At 36.8% G+C, this 11529-nt stretch overlaps 1 pseudogene; it reads left to right on the plus strand.

Annotated features, from left to right (window-relative positions):
- Positions 1-9845: 9845 nt before the first annotated feature.
- On the plus strand, positions 9846-9930 carry LOC124896382 (annotated as a pseudogene).
- The last annotated feature ends 1599 nt before the right edge of the window (positions 9931-11529 follow it).

The following is an 11529-nucleotide window of genomic DNA, read 5'->3' on the forward strand; positions in this document are numbered from 1 at the left end:
GCAAGGGTGTGAGATGCTTATGTTCTACATTTATCCCAGTGGTTAAGGTCCAGTAAAGACATCACTTTGTAAATGAGTCTTCTTGGGAGGTCGAGTCTGATATATTGTAGGTATAATTTCTCTTGCCTATAGTTTGAGGACGAACTAGATTCTTAGCGGTGGATGATGTAATGACCTGAATTTTGGTGATATTCGTGAAAAATTTATTTTAGTATGATTTTCCATTTTATCTCTCCTTAAGGTTACTTTCAGGTATTTCTGGGGTATGAGGATGACTGGTACGATTCCCAATGTATTTCGGTGTGACTTGTGTGAGATTGTGATTTTTGGTGGTTAAAAAGGCTTTATAGTTGACTTCAGTTCAACATTTATTGATCTATGAGTTAGGTGAAAAATTGGATTGGGCTAGAATATTTGGAACGTTGATTTTTTGTTGGCAACATTGTTGGTCTTGTTTTACGGTTTTTATATCTCATTTTGACCCTCACTTTTGAAAGTCATGAAATTGGGTTTTGGGGATCAACTTTGTGAAAGCAACACTTTTTTTTTTGAGAATCTGATATCACCATTGAGTTTGGAGCATCACATTTAGTCTAGTAGCATAGTTCGATTGTGTTCTCAGATTCCAGATGAATCTCAAGGGGTACGCTCTAAGTCTCTAGCTGGTTCAACGCTTATGTGACACTTTGGTTGTTTAATTGGCTTGTCTTAATAACTAAAGTATCACCTAAGCAACAATAGGCTCTCCTTAGTAATTTTTTCTTATGAAACAGCCTGGTCACTTATGCGACAAGGCAGGTATCGCCTAAGTGACCCCTAGTCGCTTAAACAACACCGGTTATCCTTTAAGCCAAGACTAGGTGGGCTTAATCCCCATTTTTGCAATTTTAACCATTTTTGAGACTTGAAGCTTGGGGTTTTGATTTTTTGGGAAATTTCTTCCATTTTAAAGCTTGGGTAAGCTCTAAACTCCTATTTCATTTACTTTTCTTTGATTCTTATCATTTTAATCATGTTAAACTTGGAAATAAAAGTGAAATTTTGAGATTTTGGTCTGGAAGGCCCAAAATGGGTAATTCCTTGATTTAAATCCCAATTTCAACTCTTTTTCACTTGGGTTTTCTTTTATAAGTTCCTTTATTCATGGGAACTATATTTTTGGACTAAACTTTCAGTTTTATCGTTTTTTTGGAAAACCCATTTCGGGGGTCCATTTTGACCCCGACCTAGAAATAGGCAATATGGGTATTTTTGGATTTTGTTTCAATGTGTCGATTCTATATTTGTCTATATTATTTGGTTTCGTGTCTATTCATGAGGTGAAATCTCAATTTTGAAGCCTTATTGAACCAGTTTTTGTCATTTGAGGTAGGTTATGGCTGTCTTTCTTTAGACAAGATCGATTAGTTAATATTCGTGTAAAATCATGTTTTATCTGTGGGAACTAATCATGAAATTGGCTATTAGTATTATGTTTTGCCCGTGTAGTGGCATATGTTGTTGTTATTTGGGGATCTTGAGATATTATCCGCTATGTGTGACTGTGTGGGGTCTTGTATGATGTTGTTGGCCTTATGTATGTATACTAGGTGGTATCTTTTTGGTGAAAAGCCTAAATTTGAAATTTTGTGGTATCAATGACATATGTTTGTGTATTTTATTCAATTGGCATATGATTGCATTGGAATAATGGATTGTTGGCATATTAAGTGGATTTTGGCTCACGTGGTTGGTATATTGGTTGGTTTTGGGAATTCTTATTTTGGTTGGTTGTAAGCATTTCATCCTCATATTATATGCACTTGTGAATCATTGGAACCATTGTGGAAATACTAGAAACACTGTGTTGTGACATCTTTAAAGACCCTCTGCCGAGGGATGTGCCAGAGAAGAGTTATGGATATTAGTGTTGGATATTGGATTGTCTATGGATTGACGAACCCCCTAAAGGTCCTACATCGAGAGCACAACTCGGTAGGTGTATACAGATGTTGTGTCAAAATCTCGAGCATCACATCATCATCATCATCATCTTCACCTTTATTACATCACATATGTTGTGCTCATTCTATGTTGTATTAATGTCCTTAATTTTTTATCTTTCTATTTGTACTTCTTTCTTATACTAGTATTAGGTATACATGTATAATTGTAATTCTTTCTCATATTTGTGTATGGTATATATGTGTATTGTAGAATTGTGCGAGAAGATAGTATGGGCTACCGTTTCAGACACTATCTGATTATAAGTGACGTACCCATAGTGTGTATTTATGTGCTTTATTTTCTACTTTGCTCAGTTGAACTATGATACCTACTGACTACAAGTGGACTATGCTCACCCATTTTGGAGTATATTTTAGGTAGAGGTTGATCTATGCTTCTGAAGTTGTCCTACTAATGTAGCCCCGGTCTTATTTTGTATTTATAGGAAAATGTTGATTGATAATGCTCAACTCACTCTCATGTTTGAGGGTAAGGCGGTCATTGTCAATTACACAACTTGAGGTGAGGTTGAATCCACAAGGAGCGAATTATAAATTTAAAGTCCTATGGGTGCTCGAATTACTAAAAGGTTTCCCGGAATTCTAATAAACACGACATGTAAAATAAAATGAGGGGAAATTAGTTTGGTATTGGATTGTAACAATTTTTGATTAACAATACACTAGTATGACACTTTTGATTTAAAATCAAGATTCGAGGAAATCTTGGGATTTGTCTACCTCAAGGTAAAAGCATGTGGGTTGATAATGGTTTAACATGAACCTTATTGGCTAGTTCAAAGGTCATTATGGTAAATCTTATAATAAAACCACAATGCTTTCACCCATTGGCTTTTTTGAGCACCTAACAAGTGTACAATTTGTAATCACCCAAAACCTTAATCAGGCATCCCTATTTCAAGGATGATGCTCTTGACGTGATTTACACTCCAATTACCCTTATTTCTCAGATTGAAAAAGGTAGTAAACCATAGGCTTAATTGTCCACCATTGCCTTGTCTCCCTATAACCCTCTTTCAAGGATGTTATGGGTTACCATATGTTCACCTTTATCTCTCTTTCAAGGATGATGAAGGGTTTCTAGAGTTTGGGGCTTTCATAAAACCTATTTGGATATTTGAGGTTTTCACCCACAAATTCCAACTAATAAAGTCAATCAATGGTGGAATCCATACTCAACAACTAACCATTATGCAAACACAACAACACCCACACACAATTACAATTTAGTTCAATATAATCCCAAGACTAATTTACTTTGCTGCTCATGAAAAAAGTAAGGAAAGATATACCATCCAGATTACCCAAAGCATTTATTCTTCACAAAATACTAAGAAATAAAGTCTCCACAATTAGTTACACACTTGCCTAATTAAGGTTTCCTACTTCCAATTTAAAATTGTCTATGACGTGAGCAATCCCCAAAGAAAAAAGGGTTTTTGCCTACATGGGGTTAGGGATTCGTCTATGAAATTTTACAAAACTGCCCTGGGTCATATTCCCACTGAACCACAATCATGCAGGTTTAACCACGAAAGCAGTTGTGCTCCACGATCGTATTATGCTTACTGTCTTGACTAAACACGATCGCGGCCTGACGATCGTGGTCGCGGTCACGGTAACTGAGTCTGAACTACTCTAAGTCTCCATCTATACTCCTTTTGCTTCCATTTGATCCCTTTTTAGCTCCAATCCATATATTTTCACCTTCTCAACGATATACCTGCAAAATATGGATATCAGTGCATTTAAATCTTGATGATGGCTCATTTTTTTATACAAAACATGGTAGTGTGCACACATATTTGGTGCAAATGAGTGGTAAAATCACCACTTATCGACACCCCAAACTTAAAACCTTGCTTGTCCTCAATAAACGCCACCCCTTTTCATGAGAGAATTTCACATGTACGCCCACACTCTATTACCCAATGATCATGATGACTCTAACTTGATTATTACCACAAAATGTTCTACATACATGGGGAAAATGATTTTAACTAAGCCCCTAAACAAAAAATGAGATAATGGAGGGTGCAATAAACTTTGAGGAGCAACCATGTGATAATTAATACGAAATCTTAAAATGACTCATTGAACTCAACCATAATGTTCTTCCTTTTATCTAATTATGTATAAGATGACAAAATTACCCACCTCAGCTTGTCCACATGCCTCTTCCCAAGAAAGTAAATTTCACACACCTAGTTCCCAACACTAGAATAAGGAGTTTAAGTGCAAACAATCTCTCTCTGAAAAAATTCTCAATGTTAACAAGTACCATGCCATAGGCTTGCCTCTATTTTTAATCGCTACTACAATGAGCACACTTGGTTGAGAATCACAAAGGACTTTCTTAGTTTGTATCGTAGGATTAGGGTATGGTTGGCTATCAACTTAGGACAATAAGGCTCAACCCTCCTAGAACTTCCACATCACACTCTTTTTACTTTTTGCTATTGGGCCACGTCTTTTCCCTCTATATTTTTTCCAATATGCCTTTTCTTGGTTTTCCTACTTTTCTCTTTCCCTGTCTCTTTTTTATGAATAAATCATTCCTTAATTTCTTTTGTTGGATCTTTTCTTTCTTCTAATCATTTTTCTTTATTATCTTAAGCTTTTAGGAACTTTCTTATAATTTCATGGCCCAACTATACCCTTTTAAATTTCAACCACCCCCAACTTAGGATTTTAGCCTCAAATTGTATTCTTATGTTCCAGGAGGCTAGAGTTCAAAAGAGAAAAATAAAAGGGTCAAGGCTTGTAATGTTTTGCCAAAGAAAATTCCAAAGGATCAAAGAGGGTGACTAGTGGTAACTCCTATGTATTGGTAGGATTTTTAGGCTAAAGTGGGCTTCTAATGTCACAAGATGGCCTATGATCATTTTACCAACCAAGAACAATAAAAATTTATCCTTAAAAGACTTATGGGGCAAGATCTAGATGGTAAAAGTACACATAAGATGTACACAAGTAATTTCATACACATGGAATGCTAAGGTCATCAAGGGGGTTCAATTGTTCCAACCGCTCAAGACAAAAATAGAATACCAACTATATTTTGTATTCACTTTTTGGAGTCATAAAATGAGGGAAAGTTTTTTACATGGTTCCTCACGTCCATGCCCTCGAATTTTGCAAAATTTTCGAATGGAGGGGGTTGTTTGTTTTATATGAGCACCATACATAATTTACAAATCATGGAAACAACCCAAGTTATTATTTTACATTGTGGGTTTAATACAGGAAGACCACCCACATGGCTACTAAGACTTCACCAATGGGTGTGAGTGAGATCCCAATTAATCAATGCCACAGGTACTCAGACTTTCCTTGCATTTACGACCCTAATGCCATGGGCACTCAGACTTCATCTAAGTCCATGGCTAAAAACCCCACCTCTAAGCTTTCCTCTTAAGAATGTCATCACTCAATATATCATAGGAAAAATCTCATCCATTAGAAATAAACTAAAGTAAAAAACTAAGAACAAAGTAACTAATACATTCAAATATGGAAACCATCAGAGTGCTCAAATATTACAACCCAATTTATAATAAAAATCAGCTAAAAGAGCAGAAAAGTATGCAGAGCTATTAATAATGCAGGCCCAAATAAAATGAATAAGGAGACACCCTAATTGAAAAGGTCGTAGTGTCCCCACTTTATAAATAATCAATTGAAAAAGAGATAAGGGTGCTCCGTAAAACTACATCAAGGGCTGCTATCACTCTCGGACTTTGTATCCTCACCATTCTCTTCCAGATAAGACCACTCAGCTGGGGCTTTGTCATTACTCTTCACCCAAGAGGAAGGAAGTCTATCTTGTTGTTTTAGGACCTTCCATAGGCCCTTCACCCCCTTCCACATCTTGATAAATAACTCACCCCATTTTTCTCTCTTGTAACTATTTTTTCATATGTAATCTGGAGGCTTAGTGAGACTCCGCTAGAGAGGAGTACGCCGTCAAGCTTATCAATGGTAGATTTTTTCTTGTTTTGGTTCTCCCTATATTTTTCATAATTGTCACATCACACATATGATTGATAGTGGTGGAAGGCTCTCCCGGTCCTTGGGGTAAACTAGATACAAGGTCCTTGATGGACACAATATCAACAGTAATCTCCTTATGAGGTCCGATAGTGGTTGGCCTATGAGACTCAGATTCAATACATGCCAACTTTTCCAAGTTGATCTTTCTGTTCTTTTCTTGTCCATGTGCACCCTCTCCTCGAATCCTCATGGGGTAGATGGGAGCACTAGGATACACCAATGTGTCACTATCATATTCTTCAACCCCCACTCTCCTGCAAAGCTCAGTAATCAAAGAGGTATAGAAAAAATGCGTACCACCTTGGTTCTTAAAGTGATCTATCTCATTGACTACAAGCTAACCAACATCAAAAGGGATGCTTTGTAGAATGCAAGAAACTATTTGAGGACACAAATCTGGGACTGCAGTCATATGGGTGCACGGAGAGACTGGGCTATAAATAATGTGAAGCCATATCTGACCCTCAGAAATGAAGTCGTTCATGGAGATATTTCTTTAAGTATTTTACCAAGAGACTTCCTTTCTAAGGAATAGCCTCTACACCAACCAAATCCCTAGTTTACACCCCTTTGCTTAGAATTCACCCATGTTTGCATGTTTGATCCCATAAACATCATTGATTTGCTTAGCCTTCACCGGTTTGCCCCGAATCTTAATAGTCATATTGAATGAGTCTTAGAAGGACACTTCAATGATGTTGGCATACAATTCATGGACTTATTGCTCATTTGCAATGCAGTGATATAGGAAAAAACACTGCCACCTTGTGGCTTTAAGTTTCTCATGAAATGCCGATAGTTTCTCTGGCATATTTTCTAAGCAAATACCTCTTTCCTAGAGCAGCTTTGTCCTTGGAAGATCACTAAAGTAGTGAGTGTGTCACTCAGGTGCCTTGAATAGAATGTGATTATACTTATACAAGAGGTTGTCCCGAAAGCACTAGGCACATATTATATCAATCAAATTTTAACTTGCAAATTGTACCACGTTGTTCACTAATACTCATTAGCATGGGTGCTTGGTTGTGTTAGGCTAAAAATTGGAAGTGTAAGATTTTTGGCATTGAAGGAAACTGGCCCTAGTTACTACGATCGCAGGCTATGACTGCATTTGTATTACCGTGATCGTGGGCACTTGACCGTGGTCGCAATACCTGAGGCTGGTTTCGGCCAGTTTCTCATGTTCACATTTCTTCCAAATTTTTAGACAACTAGCCTATTCTACAATATTGATTCACATGAAGATCATTTGAACAATTCTAATAAATGTCTGAATATGCCCTTAAAACTGCAAATATCATTATTGAAAGTTTATTTGGGTAATGTGTCAAACACTTGGTGTGCACACCTTATTTGTCTACATTTTTCACATATTTTTGGTCACTGAAGATTTCCCCTTATGTGTGTATATCTTACTCAAGTAGCCAAAACCACACCAATACCAAGTATGACAATATGGAAAGAATAACAATAAGGACTTTAGGCCCTCTCTTAGTAATGCATTATAGGGGCTATTTTCGAAAATGATAGAAATGATTCATGATACCTACTGGATTAGAAATGCAAGAAGGATACAAGGATGCTGTTGGAGAGCTCACAAACATGGCCTGAATTTAGCCCAATTAGAGAGTAAAACTCAAAAGGGAGTGTGAGGGAAATAGGGGGAAATTAGGGATTAAGTAGATGAAATAACTGTGACCACAGTTAGGTGGTCGCGATCATGGATACACTGGTTACTGCGATCGTGCCTAAGTCCCGCACTCACGGTAATTGAGAGAATTTCTCCCTGTATTCCCCTGTTCAGCTCTTTGCTTAATTTTATAAATTTTTCCCTGTTAAATTTTCAATGAAAAATTGCACACTTCACTCTTTCCATTCTCATCTAATACACTCCATACTGCCATAAATGCATGATTTATTTATATGCGAAGACTAACATATATACTACAAAACATGAAAAATAGGATACGAGCCACTTTCAGGTCATTTATGGGTTGCGTCCAACCTAGCACCTTAGTTAGCATCGTGGCATGACGTCTTCCATTATCCATCTTCAAGGTGGGTCCTCAAGCCCCTCTTCATTCCCCCTCTCATTCCCCTTATCCACCATAAAAACAATTTAGAGCTCCGTTGTTTTCTTCTTTATCTTGCATATTTTAAAAGAGACCTCATCCTCTTGTACCCTAAGCTTCATTTCCCCCATATCCAAATTGATAATGGCTCTTTAAGTGGCAATTATAGGTACCTCTTTTTCCATTTCACAATCCAATACCACAAAATCCACCGAAGTATAAACTTGTCAACTTTAATAAGGACATCAAATAAAATTCCCACTGGCTTTTTGATAGACTGGTCTGCCATTAAGAGTCGCATAGAGGTCAGTGTAGGGTCATCCAATCCAAGCTTCATGTAGATAATAAATAACATTAAGTTAATGCTCGCACCAAGGTCACACAAAGGCATTAAGTTGATACTCGCACTAAGGTCACACAAAGCTTTTGCAAACTCATGTGTCCCTATTGTACAAGGAATGGTGAATTCTCTAGGGACATCTTTATTTTCCGCAACCTTAATATCTATGATAGAACTATACCCATGAGTGACCTCAATTGTGTCATCTTCTACGAGATTCTTTTTGGACATCAAATTTTTTATTAGGTTAGCGTATCCTAGGATCTCTTAGATTACCTTAGTAACATGTTATTTATTGATAGATTGCTATGTTTTTCCATGAACTTCCTCAATTTATCACCTTCTTTTTTATACAATCATTGAGGGAATGGGGGAATAATTTGGATTGTAGGCCTTGCTCCACTTTGTGGCTTTTTGACGTCAACTACTTTTTCATCACTTTTATCAGTCTCTTTCTCATTATTTTCTTCTTGACTTGGAGGCAAAACCTCCTTTGCTTTAGCTTTAGGCATTTTCTCACTCAATTCTCTATTAAAGGGATCATCAAGTTTCCTTACCCTCCTTGTGACAATTTCTAGAACTTGAGCATCATTCTTTGGATCAACAATTATGTCACTAGGGTGTCCACCTCTAGGCCAAGAATTTAGTTGCGTGGAGATTTTCCCAATTTGGGTTACAAATTGCTTGATAGAGGTGGAATGAGACTCCATAGTTTGAGATAGTTGAGAGAAGTCACCTTTCAACTCATGAACCATTTTGTCCATACCTTCCACTCTATTCAATATTCTTGCTAACACATCTTTGGTCTTAAATTTTTTGAGGTCGATGGTACTTAACTCCTTGTTCTTAGCTAGATCATAAGGGGAAACACAACGTTTATAATCATGCTCCCTATCCCTCAAATAACTATCCCGCTCACTGTCCATCCAACCTTGATTCCCACCTTGGCTTTGACAGGTAGGATAGGAATCCCCCAAGTGGTTAGCCAAATACAGGATTTCCTCATTCAACTTCATTGATTGTTCTTTATCTTCATAAGATTTTGATGCTACAGTAATTACTACTTTCGGGGGTGCTCCCATAGCATGCTTTGTCAAGAGCTCAAGTTGGGTCAGCATTTTTGCCATGTTTTCCTCCTTTTGTTCATACAACTTTCTTTTTTCATTATCAACCACGAAATTAAGGTAAGGGATCTTGGGAACTTTGGTATCCTGGGTATGCCAACCCCGATTTTGATTTGACACTTATCCTATTAATAGAAAGGCCACATGGTGGTGCATCTTCACTATGGATCCACCTACCACATTATCCACCTCTATTTTGTTTAATGGATAAAGGGAACAGGAGAAGATCTTAAGAAGCATCTTCTCTAAGACTTCATGATTTGGGCATTGGGCCAATTTTCCATTAAACCATTCCCATGCTTCAAACAATGACTCTCCATTCATTTTCTGAAAATTTATAATCTCGTCCCGCTTTTGAAGAATTTTAGATAGTTGGAAGTATCTACAAAGAAACATCATAGTAAGATCGTCCTAATATGTAATTGAGTTGGGTGGAAGTGATCAGATCCATAAAACTCCCTCGCCCATTAGTGAGAATGGAAAGAGGCAAAGCCAAATGAATTCTTGAGTAATGTTTGCTATATTGAATGGCATATACACTTCCATGAAATTATTCAAATGGACATTTGGGTCCTCAAAGTCTTGACCCCCGTACAATCCTTTCTTCTGCAATATGTAAAGCATGACGCTAGTCACATGGAAGACTGCGTTCCGATTAGTTACTGGGATACATATTACAGTTGTTTGGCCTGCTTTATTTAGTTGGCCCTCATCATCTGGGGGACCATCAATGGGCCCCTGTTGCTTGTAGTATCACTCATTTTTCCATTAACACTTTGATCTACTAAAAAAAATTCACAAAACAACAAATAAAGTAAATTATACCACCCTGGGTATTCCCAATTAAAAATCACACCACATAAGTGAAATTTATATTCCACTCCCCAGCAATGGTGCTATTTCGAAAACTCTAAAATCACTCTCATGTTTGAGGGTAGGGCGGTCATTGTCAATTACCCAAATTGAGTTGGGGCTGAATCCACAAGGAGCGAGTTATAAATTTCAAGTCCTATAGGTTCTTAAATTACTAAAAGGTTACCCATAATGCTAATAAATACGACATGTAAAATAATATAGGGGGAATTAGTTTGGAATTGGTTTGTAATGATTTTGATTAACAATACATGAATATGACACTTTTGTTTTAAAATCAGGATTTGAGGAACTCTTTGCATTATGTCTACCTAAAGGTAAAAAGACACGGGTTTATGATTGTTTAACATGAAGATTAGTTATTAACTAAGGGATAGGCTAGGTCGAAGATCATTATGGTCAATCTTTCAATAAGACCACAACGATTTCACCCATTAGCTCTTTGGAGCACCTAAAAAGTTTACAATTTATAATCATCCAAAACCTCAATCAAGCATCCCTATTTCTAGGATGTTTCTCTTGAATTAATTTACACTCATATTACACATATTTCTAAGATTCTAAAAGGTACTAAACCATAGGTTTAATTGTCCACCATTGCTTTATCTCCTTATAACCCTCTTTCAAAGATGTTAGGGGTTACCATATATTCACCTTCATCCCTTTTTCAAGGATGATTAGGGTTTCTAGAGTTTGGGATTTCACCTATCAAACCCATTTGGAGATTTTAGGTTTTCACCCATAAATTGCAACTCATAAACTCAAGTAATGGTAGAATCAATACTCAACAACTAACCATCATGCAAAGACAACAACACCCTTACACATTTACACTTTAGTTCAACCTAATCCCAAGACTAATTTACTTAGATGTTCATGAAGAAAGTAAAGAAATATATACCATCCGGATTATTCAAAGCTTTCATTCTTCACAAAATACTATAAAATTAACCCTCCATAATTAATTACACACTTGCCTAATTAGGGTTTCTTGCTTCCAATTAAAAATTGTCTATGAGATAATAAATCCCCAAAGAACAAAAGGCTTTTGCCTATATAGG

This window comes from Capsicum annuum, chromosome 2 (genome assembly GCF_002878395.1).
Source record: "Capsicum annuum cultivar UCD-10X-F1 chromosome 2, UCD10Xv1.1, whole genome shotgun sequence".
Taxonomy (NCBI): domain Eukaryota; kingdom Viridiplantae; phylum Streptophyta; class Magnoliopsida; order Solanales; family Solanaceae; genus Capsicum; species Capsicum annuum.